Genomic DNA, 13,988 nt, shown 5'->3' on the forward strand with positions numbered 1-13,988 from the left:
AAAATCCAAAATATAAAAAAATGTTCATGTGACAAAGTTGAAGTTATTTAAGGATATTTGTTTTCTGTATTTATTGAAGACAATTTTCAAAACACAACTTATAAAAATCCTATAAACTTTGAATTTATGTTATGAACTGTTTCATATGAGAACTGTATATTTTCATATAAAATGCCTGTTGTATTTTTTTAATTCTAAATTTTAATTTTTAATTGGGCTGACTCATCTTTGATGACAGTTTCTACAAACGTTTGTCTTGACCAGGACAATTTACTTTTATTTTTTAAATAGATTTTTAATCATTGTCCAAAGATTTTTATAATAAAAAAAATAAAAATAAATAAACTTACATGTACATGTACTTGCAAGCATTAACATACTTGATCAGTTTTGTATAATATTGTTACACCATCATATCCTTGCTTTGAAACACTCATGGAAAACTCAGATAACTTCTTTTCATGACATCGCACATCACAAATTGCAAATACATGTGTTAATAATACCCATGTTTCCAGCCAGAATAAAAATCAGCTTGCATAAAGAAGGGAAAACATTTTTTAAAAAATGAGTTTTGGCATACACGTCCATGTCTGACAACATCTGTCTTTGGATAAGAAATAAACGTCAACAAAAATCAATAGCAAAAATATCATCAACTCTCCTACAATCTAAAAACTGCTAAAATCTGGTAGTAACAGGTTCAATTTAAACAATTTACAGTGAAGTGAAGATGATAACAATAACCACAGTTCTGGCATAGTGTCACTAATCACGATTATGTACATGAAGCAATGTTTACATGTAGTAAATTTGAGATAATCTTTGGTTGCTGTCTTTGGCATGGTATCTGTGGCATGACTTTAAATAACCGTGTTTAACATGGCAACAACAAATGGTGATGATGTTGTTTGCACAACGCAGTACATATAAAGGCCGGATCATACTCTGCGAATGCAAATTCAAATTGTTGACGTCACGGCACTGCAATTTCACAAAAGTTGAGCATGTTTCAATTCCGTCAAATTTGAAGCGAAGGTTTCATGATGTCAATGTCGCTTTCCATTCGCTACAAGTATATGAACCGGCCTTTACACTGAAGTACAAAAATCATAAAATCTGCACACAGAAACTTAATACTGCATGAATCTGAGTCTCAGAAAACATTCTTGTGTGAGAGATGATAAATTGTCAATGTCAACGACATAAAATGAGGACCATGCCAACCAAGGCACTGAAGTGAACGTGACGGTTCCCGTGTTGGAGGCGATGAAACTGTCGACAACTGAGGACCGAGGCATTGAACTGGCTCTAACAGGTTCCTGTATTGATAGTGAAAGAAAAAATATGAGGATTGTAAATTTATCGAAAGGATTTTCTTCACGACTTTTCTTTGTATGACCAAAAGCAAATTAGTGTATAGCCTAAATGCACCGTATGTTGTATAGTTTTCCCAGGGAATTTTCCAAAAGTAACTGAACAAAAACCGTTTCGGTAGCATTAAGAAAAAAAAACTTACATTATTTGTAAATTATTTCAAAACAACTATCTTCATGAAAAACAGACATCCACACACAAGATAAAAGTTGATAGAAATTGATTTTGGAGTAAATAGCTAGGAAGCTGAACAAAAATTTATGATCCCATCTTGTAATGAAATGAAAAATTGTAAATAAACAAATTTGTATAGGCCTAAATTGTGAAAAAAATGAGCAAAATGTACATAAAAAAAATTAACATGCATGACGAATTGACTAGATCAGCCACCCCCAACATGCCCCAAAATGCCTAAAAATTACATGTGCTCGTGTGCACGATGATTCATACTGTACACGCTCCGCATGTACAAGCCGAAAAAAATGGTCGAAAAACTTCAAATCTCGCGCACGAAAAGTGTCGCAGAAAAAAACTACAAACATGTCGCCACAACTAGCTAAAATACATATCAAACGAAAGCTCATTGCTTCCTTAATCGATGTGTGGTGATCATTTTCGTCATTTTTACCTAGTCCAGTCAGGGCGCAGGAACTAAAACCACAACAAAAATAATCCTCAAAATCACACCCCAACTTCGAGTGAACAAAATTCCGCTAAAAACTTACTGAATCTCGACATATTTTATATCATTCGATTCAGAAAAACGTTCGCTTTCGACTTACCACGCCATCTTGGAGACCCGCTACTTCATTTGCAACGTGTAGTTCATGGAAAAAAAAGCTGCTAAACTCTCGCAATAACACGTGGAAGTCTCGTGGCCGATACGTGACGTAGCCCGTGCACATAAAGTTCGGGATTTGACCTCATTATCGCGTGCGCTGCGGACTGACTGAGAAAAAACAAATCAAAGACTTCAAATCTTATATTTGTATGGTGGAATTATGAATAATTTCCGAACAAGTTGCATGTATTGCCATGATTTAATTCCCCTGAACAATCGTGTAGCAGGCCGACAAACATGAAATCACGCTTCCGTGCGCGTTCCATTTCGGCAGTTCGTTAACGGCAAGTGACGGTCGTAGGGGATTTATTTTTAAATGTAAGTGAGTATCCTAAAACTAAAAGATAGTGGATATTTTGCCGGAGGTAATGACGGCAAACTAGATTGCCCGCGGCAATCTATATCAACAGAGGGCGCTGTACTCTTTAAGATAGGGCTGAATTATAAGATGTATTAAATTCCCACCAAAAGTTGTGAAGCACGTTTGGTGTAGCGGTTAAGCAAACGCTCTAGTGAGCGGGATGACTCGGGTTCGATCCCAACTCCCGCCACATTTTAAATTTTTTTTTTTATCCAGCCCCAAATAAATAAGAATATTCTTCTTTTATTATTTTAACATGTCTCAAACATTTTATTGCAGAGTATTACATTTTCTTTTTCAGATTTGTGGCTCTGGAGGATTTTTTTTAAAAGGGAAATAAAGTCCGAAATTATAAAATGGTCTGAATCCCATCTTGTGAATACGAGGTTACAACGATATAAATGGCATGGAGCCAGACTAAAATTTGTCACTGGAAAATGTTTAACTGTGCATGTTCAGTGCATATCCGGCAAACTAACGTTTACTAAAGGTTTGCCGTCTCCGGCAAAATATCCACTGCCAAACTAAAACCATTTTTGAAAAGTAGATTGAATAACCTTTCCATCGGTACCAAAGTTTAAGTCCTTGGCGTTTTCGTCTTCCTGAAAACGAGAGCTAGTTTTCCGAAATTGCGGAACCGGTCAAATTGCGGAACTGGTCAATTGACTGTACTCACCCTCTTTATAATTATAGGCTAATCAGAAAGCGCTGCCTTTTTCAGACAGGTGTCTATTTTTCGTTAAATTTCCAGATTCGTTTGCACATGTTTGCGTCATAGTTTGCGTAGGCCCCCTATCAAAATTTCAACATGAAATTTCACGAAAATTAGACATCTGAAAAAGGCAGCACTTTCTGATTAGCGTGAGTATGCTTAAAACAGTTAAGCAAATAAAACCTACAATCATGACAATTACTAAGCCTCTAAACATGCTGATTACTAGCCCCATAAATGTGGCCTATTTACTGGACTGCCTCCGTAAACATAGGCCACACATCCACCATGTCCACATGTACAAAAATCGTGTCGACTTTGCCAAATTTTGAATTTCACATTTAGGCTTAGTTTGTAGGGTTTTTTTGCTTTAGAAGCATACTCACCCTCTTTATAGGCTAATCAGAAAGTGCTGCCATTTTCAGATGTATATTTTTCGTGAAATTTCCAGATTCATTTTTACACGTTTGCGTATCAAAATTTCAACATGAAATTTCACAAAAATTAGACATCTGAAAAAGGCAGCACTTTCTGATTAGCCTATAGTATAAAGAGGGTGAGTATGCTTCTAAAGCAAAAAAAACCTACCAACTAAGCCTAAATGTGAAAATCAAAATTTGGCAAAGTCGACACGATTTTTGTACATGTGGATGTGTGGCCTATGTTTACGGAGGCATTATAATTTATAGGCCACATTTATGGGGCTAGCTGATTACATGCTAAATGTGAACATCAAAATTTGACAAAGTTCGACATGTTTTTGTACTTCATTTAGTGATTTACGGAGGTTGCAGCCTAGGAAATTAAAAACCATTCATTCCTACCTCCATGATTGAATGTACCTACCCCAATTGTTGGACAAGCTGGACCTGTCTACCGTACCGGTACTCAGACTGTGTTTTCAGTCGAATACAATGACATCAATGTCTTAAAAACACAACGGATCCGACGCCCTATATACCGTACCGCCTTTCCGGCCGCCCGCATTAGACTGTATGCTGCATGCATATCGCATGCAGATATGCCGCGGCCGGACTTGAATTTTGTATACACTACGCTAATTGGTCAGACTTTACACAATCTTGCATTTGATTGGCCAATTTCGATGGTTTCCAGTTTAGTCAGGCCAAAAATCGGACACTCAGTATGATTTTGTTCAGTGGCCGATGAAACACGCGTACGATGTCGTCATAGGGAAGGGCGCCCCTAGTATTGAGTAGGTAACAAAAAAACGCATGTGAGGCTACGTAGTATCTACACGTAAATTATACAACAAAGATCGGGTGTAAAATGCGAGAGGGATTTTCATTACTGTACTGAAGGAGAAAAACAAATTGTTAAAAGATGACAAAATGAAGAAATGAAGACACAAAGACAAGATTAAAGTATTACATGAATGAACGAATACATGAATAAAAGAGGGTGGGGGATAAAAGACCCCGCAGAGAAAGGTAACTCGTTGAGGTTTTGGAATATCCTACCTCCATGGTGCATGTAGTTGGGGGGGGGGGGGGGTGAGGCCGGGCAATAAGGACTCAAGTGGTGATTTCTTCGATAGGTTGTCGTACGTGGAAACCAGATTCACATTTGAAAGTCGCTTTGAAAGACAACTTTGCACTTTTTGTAATAAATTATATGAATACAATTAATTTGTAAGTGGAACCTATGGTATATATATTGCTCGTAACGGAATAGATTATATCTTCTCATGTGATCCCCTTCATTTTGACGCTATAATAATAAGGGAATAAATGTGTGCTTGGCAGATTGAGTAAACAAGTCCGTTCAACCGGCAGGCGGGGAATGGACGTTGATCATATCCGAGCCGAGGGCGAGGGTTATTACCGACGCGCCGACCAGGCCCCAATGCAGCCGGTCTTAGTTCACGAAATGAAATTTTCTAATAAAACACATTTTGCGCTTTTACACCCCTTCATTTGGAAAATGTACTTCTTTAAACATTAAAACAAATTCCATGCTTCTCTGAACAACTGCATGTCAGCGCTGATCATTTTGCTGTGATGTCTGGAAGTCACTGTTCCGATCGAGGTTACTGTACTCGGGTCGGAAATCGTTAAAATTTTGGATATTTTGCTATCGCAAGTTTTCTTTCCTTTGGTGATTTGTTGTTGTGTCAGTAAAATATGGTACATAAGAGTATTAATCTTGTCTGACGAATGTTTTCAAATCTTTGGGTTCCCGAGTGCAAACAGGACGCTGGGATACTCTGATGAGCTTCACAGAATCTTGTGAAGGAAGTGGCCTATGACCTATGTATAAAGCATCTGGCTGCAGCTGTTCAAGACCGCAGTTAGACAATGTGCGCAAATGCTATCCGAAAATTCTCATAGAACTGCTCATATTCCGTACCGGATGTGATTTCTGTTTCATTGCGGACCCATGTGGACAAAATTTTGAGCGTCGCATATTGCAATCCGACCGTTCGTGATTCGAAACGGACCCTGAGCGAGTGATAGGAATTGTAAATTTACAACACATAAGTTTTACAGAATTTCCTACATTATTACGCTTTTCAACGGGGAAAAAACATCTCTAAACTGGAATAAAGAGTAATGAATCAGTCCTAACGGCCGTTTCAAACCTTGCAGAGTTATGACCTTAATGACGCGCAGGTCACTGTCCACGCAAAATCTAACCAATCAGAGCGTGAATTCATCAGATCAGATCATCAACGGACACTTGGCCTCCGTATGGGCTCCGTGCTCCAACCCAAGAGGGCGCGTTTTACCACTTTTGAGAGCACCATGGACGCACGGGACCATTGATCTCCGTATAGAGATCAATGGACGGGACTCAGCATGTGCGTACCACTGTACTGGTTCGCGCGCAAAATTCCACACCACTTCCAGAATGTGCCAAGGCTACTAGCCGCAGCGTCTTCGCATGATCGTCAGGCAACGTCGGCGCGCGCATATACGTTCAATTTAACTTGCGATGGTCTCCCTGACTATTCCCTCCCCCAGTAACTTTGCATCATTCAAAATACGCAGTGGATGGATCGGTAACCAGTCTAGGTCCTCCCCTAACTTTCTGGCCGTTGAAGGGGCACTTGTGCACGGAGCCCATAGCTCCATGGTCAAATCAAAAACTGAGGGGGAGGGGGGGGGGGGCTGGAGACCACATGACACTGGGGGCGCTGTTCATGATACAGTATCAGCGCATTTCAAGCTTTTTGTGCCTTTTCTCCCTGGAAAGTTTGAAAAATACCTCAAAATCTGCCTTTTTCCCCCTCTAAATACGAAATAATGGGGGGGGGGGTCCAATAGCCCAGACCCCCCTCCCCAGTAAAAAAAAACTAGGACATAAAACAAACATTCGTTTACACCTTTTCCCCATACAGATCGTTATCGGTTGATTTTTGATACTTTATCGGTTGATACAGTATCCGTTCCGTGGTGATACATTATCGGATACAGTTATTTTGTAGTTACATTATCCGTCGACACGTGATACATTATCGGATACAAAATTTAGTACACTATCTGTCTATTTTTGCTACATTATCGGTTAGTGATACAATATCGGTCAATTTGTGATACATTATCGGTTGGTGATACGTTATCCGTTGGTTACTATGTTACAACTGATAATGTAGTAACCAATATTGCAAATTAATTAAAGTCTAATAAGTGTCTTTGCTATGATAAGTCCCCCACTCGGGAAAGTTTATCATTAAGAATATTTTTTTGTGAATTTGGGAGGGAGTTGCTCTGGTTTGGAGACGCCCTACTTCCAAGTGGGCCTAAGCTAGTGGCGTATCCAGCTTTTGATGTCGGGGGGGGGGGGGGGGGGGGTTAACTGCATTCGTGACATCCGCGCCGAAATGTGGACAAGTTCTTTTCTCAGGACACTTGGCCTCCGTATTGGCTCCGTGCTTTAACCAAGAGGGCGCGTTTTACCACTTTTGAGAGCACCATGCATGGACGCACGGGACCATTGATCTCCGTATGGAGATCAATGGACGGGACACAGCATATGCGAACTGTATTGTACTGGTACGCGCGCAAAGTTCAACGCCTCTTCCAGAATGTGCCAAGGTTATTAGCCGCAGCGTCTTCGCATGATTGTCAGGCAACGTCGGCGCGCGCATACGTTCAACCGAACTTGCGATGGTCTCACAGACTATTCCCTCCCCTAATAACTTTGCATCATTCAAAATACGCAGTAGATGGACCGGGACCAGTCTAGGTCCTCCCCCAACTCTCCGTTTCTGGCCGTTGAAGGGGCACTTGTGCACGGAGCCCATAGCTCAATGGTAAAATCAAAAACCGAGGGGGGGGGGGGGGGGGCTGGAGACCACATGACACTGGGGGCGCTGTTCATGATACAGATGTATCAGCGCATTTCAAGCTTTTTTGTGCTTTTTCTCCCTTTCTCAGTACTATTTGATACATTTCGGCGGTTGGAAAGTTTGAAAAACACCTCAAAATCTGCCCTTTTTTCTCTAAATACCCAAAAATGGGGGTGGGGTGATCCAATAGCCCAGACCCCCTTGTCAAAAAGTGGGGCGGAATATATAGGACATAAAACAAACATTTGTGTACACCTTTTCCCCGTACTGATACATTATCGGTTGATTTTTGATACATTATCATTGATTTTGGGTATATCGGTTGATACAGTATCCGTTCCGTATACATTATCGGATACAGTTATTTTGTAGTTACATTATCCGTCGACACGTGATACATTATCGGATACAAATTCTACTACACTATCAGTCAATTTTTGCTACATTATCGGTTAGTGATACAGTATCAGTCAATTTGTGATACATTATCGGTTGGTGATACATTATCCGTTGGTTACTACATTATCAGTTGTAACACATCGGCACCAAAATGTTGATGCTATTAATAAGGGAATAAATGTGTGCTCCGGAGGTTTTTATCACTCTGTTTAAGACCACTTAGAGTCTGGGTTCTGATAATTACCCGAGCCGGAGGCGAGGGTAATTATCAGAACCCAGACTCTAAGTGGTCTTAAACAGAGTGATAAATACCGACCGAGCACATATTTATTCCCATTCATAAATACCGTTTCGGTACAAGAATCAAATAATTTGTTCAAAAAATCCCGATTTTGTTCAACAAGTTCACTTCATGCTTTTTGAAACATCCCTTTAGCAAAATAATGGAGTGTTCAGCTGGCGAGTAAGATGTAAACAACCCTTTTAAGGAGATTGACGCGCGCGTAGCATGTTCAGCGCGATGTCGCGCACAACGCACCTAAAGCGTTGCCTTTTGAATTTAGAACTATAAAATTCTGACTCGCTGGTAGTGTTGCGCATGCCTACGTGAGGATTGTTTACGTTCAACCAATGAAACGGTAAGAGGCACTGGATTTTTAGGAGTCCACATTTTATTGTGACACTGAAAAAGTGTTTAAGATCAGCTAGCCATGTCTTTATCATCCGTTTAAGACCGGCCACGTGACGGGCTCTCGACCAATAGGAATAGCTAAACTGTCTGAGGTATTTATGAATGTCGGTAGAAACTAGAAAGTACTGTACAAATCAAGCCATGCCAAACTGGTATTGGTCTTTGCCCTAAAAGCCTGCATTGGCACCAAAGGCAACGGCATCAATCGCTTCTCAAACTTGTTGAGATGGTACATACTTGTGTATCTTGATCAGCATATGCGAGTGCGAAGCCTAAACTGCGTGTGGTTCGCCGGGGCTTGCCGAAAACAAATTGGATTTTAGACGCTCACAGTGGTGCGATCTGTGGCAATTTCTGACCACTTTTAACCAAATTAGTTACATCTTTTAAACCTCATTTTCGAGTTTGGAGTCATTGAATTAGGTATTTGGAGCTATAGAATCAAATGTAGGCCACAGATTTATACTCGGGGATGAAAATAGTTGGGGTGGGGACGCGTGTCTCCCCGTTCCCACGCCTATGGTTGGCACCGTGTTTCAGAACAACAGACTTTACACGTGAATTTTATAGGGCCTATGACCACATACTGTACAGCGTAAGTTGGTGAGATCGAAAATTATGTAAACCTTCAAGTTTAAAAAAAAAACCAACCTTTTGCCACGTGTGTATGGCCCAGGCAGCGTGTTTATGGTGTAATTCGAGGACACACACGTGCAACATCATCGATGAATAATTGAGGACGGGCACAAAATCGAGATAGAGTATGAACAAAGAAAAAGGGAAGAGGAACAATAGACTCCTCGATTTACACCAAAAACAAACCCCTGTGTGTGAGAGTTTGTTTCTGCATTCAATAGAGGACAGTAGTTGAACGATAGAGGACAATAGTACGGTGACTCATATTCGCCAATTTGCTGCGCAAGTCCCTTTTCCTTATGGCGTTATATCGCCGTACTATTGCGTTTATATCGCCGTACTATTGCGTTATAACGCCGTACTATTGCGTTATAACGCCGTATTTTATTGCGTTATAACGCCGTATTTTATTGCGTTTTATCGCCGTATTTTATTGCGTTATATCGCCGTACTATGGCGATATATCGCTATACTACTGCGTTATATCGCCTTACTATGGCGTTATATCGCCGTAGTTTTGCGTTATATCGCCGTATTTAATTGCGTTGTAACGCCGTATTTGTTTGCGTTATACCATTTGGTTACTACGAAAGCTTATGAAAGCCCATTAGCGCGAATGGAAGTATATATGTTACAGACTATTTAATTCGTTATTACGGATTATTAATTCGTTATTACGGATTATTAATTCGTTATTACGGATTATTTAATTTGTTATTACGGATTATTAATTCGTTATTAAGGATTATTTAATTCGTTATTACGGATTATTAAGAATAGTTTCGTGTAAATACTTCATATAAATGTCCACGCTCAAAAAATCGAATTTTTTAAAACTTCGAGGGATGAAAGGACTTTGGGAGCAAAAATTCATTTTTTGCGTTATTTTCAAAGGTCATCAAGCCAAACTGCGAGGTAATGTAACAAAAGTAACTATATCACGACAAAGTATCATCCTTACCCTTGCAAGAAAAAAATAGAAACACTTCTGAAAAATCTCCTTTACATTATTTTCAGGCCCTATAATACAGCATGTTTTTAAAACTAGCAAAATTGCATTTTTACCCCATTTTTATCCCTCCACAATGGCACTTGCCAGTGCATTCAGAATAATTTCCCTTCGGGTATGGTTAGTTCAGACATTGGTCTTTTCATATCTGGTGAGAACATTTTGGGTTGTTGTATATCCTTTGTGCAGTAGCGCTCCAAATATGGTAAATTTTGAGTAATAACTTGTAAAATTGGTATTGTTCATGAATCTAGCACATTTTCACAAACAGAATCAGACTCTGTATCATTTTTAGACAAGTAGATGAATGGTAGATCGTGTACTCCCATTCCCCACTCACACCTGGTTAGGCCCCGCCCATGACAACAAATCATTTTAACAGGTTGAATTGAAACTTCACACATGTACTACAGATATTTGAGTTTCCATTCAAATAATTTCAGATGTGGGAGGAGCATATCAGGCATCTGGTACCCTGGGATGGGTCAATTAACTTTGTATACAAACTTATCACTATTTATCATTTATATTCTTCAAAACGCCAGCTTTTCGTGAAGTGCAAAGGATGGCTACTGCAACTTTTATTATTCTACTCTCATGATTATTAATTCAGACCCAAAGGGAAACAAAGAGAAAAAGGAAAGAAAAAGTGGCACAATGTAATATTGCTTTAAATTTAATGGGTTTGGGGGGATGACCCTGTCCCCTCTAAAAAATAAATAGAGAATAAACGGTTGAGAAATATGCTTTGCCCCCCCCCCCCTTAAAAAAATCAATCCGTAATAACGAATTAATAATCCGTAATAACGAATTAAATAATCCGTAATAACGAATTAAGAATCCGTAATAACGAATTAAGAATCCGTAATAACGAATTAAATAATCCGTAATAACGAATTAAATAATCTGTAACATATATACATAGTGGCGCTAATGGGCTTTCGTAGTGTTGCATTACAAAATGGCGACTTCACTGTTGATTTTCGGCATTAAGAGTATGGCGATATAACGCCATAGTACGGCGATATAACGCCATCGTACGGCGATATAACGCAATAAAATACGGCGATATAACGCAGTAAAATACGGCGTTATAACGCAATAAAATACGGCGTTATATCGCCATAGTACGGCGATATAACGCCATAGTACGGCGATATAACGCCTTAAGAAAAAAGGACATGCGCAACAAATTGGCGAATACGAGCCACCGTACAATAGTGTCCCCAATTCCCGAAGGGTCCCAGTTTGGCGATCGTGTACAAAAATATGGGAGGTCTTCTTAAAAAGTACAAACACTGAAAGAGGGACAATAGGTCCCCGATTATAGGCAGATGAACGCTTGTGTGCGTGGGTAGGCCTATATTTGTGTGTTTTACGGCACACTGCAGTATTTTCGTAGGCCCCCAAATTTGTCGTAGGCCCCCGAATTTTTCGTAGGCACAAGTGCCTCAGATACTGTGCCTATTAGGTAATCCGGGCCTGGACAGACTGAACAGACGATGAAGGAACAGACACGAATCACATGAGTGGTTGCTATTATTTTATTAATCAGACAAATAGACTACTTTAAAATGGTACATAATTATCTACATGATCTACCATTCATAAATACCTCAGACAGTTTAGCCATTCCTATTGGTCGAGAGCCCGTCACGTGGCCGGTCTTAAACGGATGATAAAGACATGGCTAGCTGGTCTTAAACACTTTTCCAGTGTCACATAAAATGTGGACTCCTAAAAATCCAGTGCCTCTTTACCGTTTTATTGGTTGAACGTTCACAGTCCTCACGTAGGCATGCGCAACACTACCAGTGAGTCAGAATTTTATAGTTCTAAATTCAAAAGGCAACGCCCCAGGTGCGTTCTGCGCGACAACGCACAGAACATGCCACGCGCGCGTCAATCTCCATAAAAGGGTTGTTTACATCTTAATCGCCAGCCGAACACTCCATTATTTAGCTAGAGGGATGTTTAAAAAAGCATGAAGTGAACTTGTTGAACAAAATCGGGATTTTTGACCGAAATACTATATTTTTTTGACCGAAAAGGCATTTATGAATGGGAATAAATATGTGCTCGGTCGGTATTAATCACTCTGTTTAAGACCGCTTAGAGTCTGGGTGCTGATAATTACCCTCGCCTCCGGCTCGGGTAATTATCAGCACCCAGACTCTAAGCGGTCTTAAACAGAGTGATTAAAACCTCTCGAGCACACATTCCCTTAAGAAAGACGTTTGAGTGCATGGCTTGTTTTACGATGAGTGCATAGCGAATATGCTTTTACCTATCCAACGCTGAGGACGCCCTTTCCCATGAGCAACCACTTCCTGTTTCACTTTTTTCAGCGGAATGTCCGATCTTGTTTCCTGCATCCACGAGATAGGTTAACCACGCGGGGATATGCCTAGCTCCAAAAGTATCATAGAAATCAGATGGCGAAGTCACTAGTGCAATGAATCCACCAAACTGAAGAGGCTGCGCACAAAATAAATGTGAGTATCCTTGAGTCACCATGATTGACGCAGATAAACGCTTGCAACGCGCGCGCGTTGTCCAACGCAAATTGAATGCGAGTGCGTCAAAACCATAATGCCAGGCCTAGAAACTAGGGCTTAGGTAGCCCCATAAATGTGGCCTATTTACTGGACTGCCTCCGTAAACATAGGCCACACGTCCACATGTACACAAATCGTGTCGACTTTGCAAGCTTTGCCAAAGTTTGATTTTCACATTTAGGCTTAGTTTGTAGGATTTTTTTGCTTTAGAAGCATACTCACCCACTTTATAGGCTAGTCAGAAAGTGCTGCCTTTTTCAGATGTCTAATTTTTGTTAAATTTCATGTTGAAATTTTGATACGCAAACGTGTAAAAATGAATCTGAAAATTTCACGAAAAATATACATCTGAAAAAGGCAGCACTTTCTGATTAGCCCAAAGAGGGTGAGTATGCTTCTAAAGCAAAAAAACCCTACAAACTAAGCCTTAATGTGAAAATCAAAATTTGGCAAAGTCGACACGATTTTTGTACATGTGGATGTGTGGCCTATGTTTACGGAGGCAGTCCAGTAAATAGGCCACATTTATCATGGATATGGGGCTAGGGCTTAGGCTATGATGAGCTTCGTGCGCTACCAGTACCAAAAGAGGGCGCCCTTTTACCTAACAACGACGTCCCATATTGGGCGGGACATTTCGCTGGTTGACGCGCACCGTTCCTTGTGTGTGACGCACGTACACCAGGGGATTTGTTCTATTTACACGCAGTGGCCGCGCTGCGCTTCGCGGCAAATGAATTGCAGTCAGGCAAGATGGCGTCAGTCGGTCACCCTCAACTGTACTTCCTTTGCCGGTGAGGGGGTGCTTGTGAACGGAGTGGATAGGCCTAATTATTAAAGCGCTAACTCGTCATTCTGCGCGCGGAGATGCTTTGAAGCCGTCCTGGGCGCAGACATTTTGAATTCATGTGCGTGTTTGTAGAACATCCTATAGAATAAAAAGACTAGATCGGCAGCACGTCCACACGCGCCCATTCACTGTGCGATAAAACTCCACCATTTTTTTGTTGTCTCTCGTGGACGCGCAACAAATTAACGTAAAGTAAGGCCTATTGGCGCTAAATGTATCTTTCCTCCAGCATGTGACCTAGC

At 40.4% G+C, this 13,988-nt stretch overlaps 2 protein-coding genes across 4 annotated transcripts in view; one reads left to right on the forward strand and one right to left on the reverse strand.

Annotated features, from left to right (window-relative positions):
• Positions 1-4,302, reverse strand: part of LOC119734814 (rho GTPase-activating protein 19-like) — a 62,186-nt gene extending 57,884 nt beyond the window's left edge. For both annotated transcript variants that reach the window (XM_038208397.1, XM_038208389.1), the window contains exon 1: positions 4,138-4,302. The gene's annotated coding sequence lies outside the window, so the exon portion shown is untranslated. The remainder of the gene's footprint in view (positions 1-4,137) is intronic.
• Positions 4,303-12,674: 8,372 nt separating this feature from the next.
• The window catches only part of LOC119734829 (anaphase-promoting complex subunit 4-like), a 60,022-nt gene continuing 58,708 nt past the window's right edge, over positions 12,675-13,988 (forward strand). Inside the window, exon 1 of one of the 2 annotated variants that reach the window (XM_038208409.1) lies at positions 12,675-12,833. The gene's annotated coding sequence lies outside the window, so the exon portion shown is untranslated. Of the gene's footprint in view, positions 12,834-13,674; positions 13,691-13,988 lie in introns of those variants that run through there. The other variant, XM_038208417.1, reaches the window with a different exon arrangement.

The sequence above is a fragment of the Patiria miniata genome, unplaced genomic scaffold, assembly GCF_015706575.1.
Source record: "Patiria miniata isolate m_02_andy unplaced genomic scaffold, ASM1570657v1 HiC_scaffold_10, whole genome shotgun sequence".
Lineage (NCBI taxonomy): Eukaryota > Metazoa > Echinodermata > Asteroidea > Valvatida > Asterinidae > Patiria > Patiria miniata.